Raw genomic sequence first — 2,798 nt, 5'->3', positions numbered from 1 at the left:
TCTGGAGCAGGTCGTCACTTCTGTTAGTTTAATGGTCAACGCCGATGGAATTTGTCGTTTTAAGATGAACAAATAAGATTCTATTAGATAATGAACTGTCCATGATTTTTCCCAGTTCTTGATTACTTGAAAAGTATTTTATATATATATTTTTAAGAGATTGCACTGACAAATTCCAGCTAATTAAATATTCTAAAGCACAACTTTAAAAAAAAAAATCAAAAATGTTTTTGTTTTTTTTTGTTTATATTCTTAATTCTGAACCTGGAAGTAAGAATTTTACTTTATTATTATTATTTTATGTTTTCCATGAATGTGGAAACACTGTATCCAGCTGTATTAGTCAGAGTTATTATAGTTAACTAAAACTGAAACCATAAAAAATTGTTTTATATTTATATAAAGCTTAAAAAGTTATTTTAGTACATCAAGTTAAATTAAATGGAAATAAGAAATGTTGCCTTGGCAGCTAGGTTAAATAAAATAAGTTTAAGGCTTTTTGAGATATTTAATTTCATGTAGTTGCCAATGCAACATTTCTTATTTCCATTTAGTTTAACTTGATGTACTAAAATAACTAAAAACTACAAGTGAAATAAACACTATGTAGACAAAAAGTAATAAAAGACAAAAACAAAAAAAATATAGCTGCAAGCAGCGATACAGGGCCAAGCAAAGACGGCAGAAATGGAATATACATGAAAAACAGCTGGTTCAGAACAAACCATTACACACAATTTTATAAAGTTGTACCACATGGGACTCTAGGTCAGGTGCCTGTCACTCATCTCGTTGCGCCACTGGGAAGACGTGTGTTTGCCCAGATGCCGAAGTTCAGTAGTTCATGTGAGAATCAACTCAAAATGAAGAAATTTTATATAAATGTACTGCATGTTACATTTAATTAGTTTAGATTAGAACAATCTCAGTCTCATGAAAGGTTTGGTTCTTGTTGCTTATAACGGACCGCCACAGACGACAAACATTTGTTATCTTACCGAAGAGATGTTTCCGAACTAGAATGAGCATATAAATACATCAGTTGACATGCTAAGCTAACTTAGCCACTAACCTAGCTTATTGCCCCATTAATAATAATAATAATTCCTTACATTTATATAGTGCTTTTCTGGGTACTCAAAGCGCTTTACATATGGAAGGGGGAATCTCCTCAACCACCATCCACCTGGATGATGGGGCGGCAGCCATATTGTGCCAGAACACCCACCACACACCAGCTTATTGGTGGAGAGGAGACAGAGTGATGAAGCCAATCAGTATATATGGGGATGATTAGGAGGCCATGATGGACAGAGGCCAGTGGACAAATTTGGCCAGGATGTTGGGGTTATACCCCTACTCCTGGGATATTTTAAAATTAGAAATTAGAAAGAATGGACAAAATTTAGCATGTTAACCAATTAGCATGCTGAGTTAACTAGCATAAGAGAACAAATGCAGTCAAGGTCAACTTCGGAGAGGTATTTCTCAGGAACGGTAGTGAATATAAAAATCTGTTCAGTCATTTTTGTGTGGCTCGTTCAAAGATCATCTGATCAGATTTTGGACAAGATTAGGCAAAATTTGTAGTAAAAGAAGTTTTTTATTTGCTTCAATATGGTGGACAGTCACATTGTTGGAAAATGACAAATTAGATATTGTCAGAATCGACATAAACCAAGGAATAGGACACAAAGAAAACAAATTTTGAACCATGTTTTCAAAAGTTATGTTTTTTTGCAACAAAAACAAAAAAACTTATCTCTGGAACACTAGGTGGCACTGTGTTCAAACTTCTCGGGTACCTTCAGGACATGCTGATGATGATACCTACCGAATTTTGTGCCAATATTTCAAATTGTTTAAAAGATATTACAATTTATGACAAAATTCAAAATGGCGGACCGATGGTTTACCTGATCCTGGCAAAATCGATATTCGGTAATCAGATTCAACATGACAAAAGGAATCCATAGACACCAAGATCAAGTTTTTGTGACAAACTGTTCAAAAGTTATTAGCAAAAATAGCCATTTTTCAGATCTTATGACCTGTAGGTGGCGCTGTTCTCAAATTTGGCATGGACCCTCAGATCATGGTTCCGATGAAGCGTACCAATTTTCATTTTGATTGATCAAAGTTTGGCCGAGATACAGCCTCTGAACCAATTTTGTTAAGTTCGTGACGACATAACTTTTGAACAAAGATGAAAAAAATCTGTTCAGTCATTTCTGTCTTGGTCCAAAGATCATCTGAGCCAGTTTTTGTAAGAATTGGAGAAGATTTGGAGGAGGAGTAGAGAAAAAATGGAATACTGTACTTTTCAAAATGGCCACCATTGTAATGGGCGAATTCATTTTTCATTTTTCTAGATCAAACGGTGCAAAAGCTATAACCTTTAGAAAAGTGACATTTTGAACTGGTAGTGGTGCTATAGGCACCATTAGAGGAAACTGGTGTTGCGTCAGTTACTTTTTTTGTAAGTTGAATAGGGAAGGCGTAGGACATAGCGTAAGCTTTATGAACTGCTAGAGTTTTACACTTTCTTCGTAAGTTGAATATGGAAGCCGGTCTGGCGGAAGCTAGATATTTTACTTCATAACTTGTTAAATATGGATTTTTTTTTTTTTACACAAACGCTTCGCTTCAGAAGGACTTTATTAACCCCCCAGAGCCGTGTGGAGCCATTATAAAGCTCGGATGCATCAGGATATTTATTAATATTTCTCTGATTGTGTTCATCAGAAAGAAGAAAGTCATTTACACTTATAAAGACTTGAGGGTGAGTAAAGCTTGGG

This window comes from Ctenopharyngodon idella, chromosome 16, assembly GCF_019924925.1.
Source record: "Ctenopharyngodon idella isolate HZGC_01 chromosome 16, HZGC01, whole genome shotgun sequence".
Taxonomy (NCBI): domain Eukaryota; kingdom Metazoa; phylum Chordata; class Actinopteri; order Cypriniformes; family Xenocyprididae; genus Ctenopharyngodon; species Ctenopharyngodon idella.
This window is presented reverse-complemented; position numbering follows the sequence as displayed.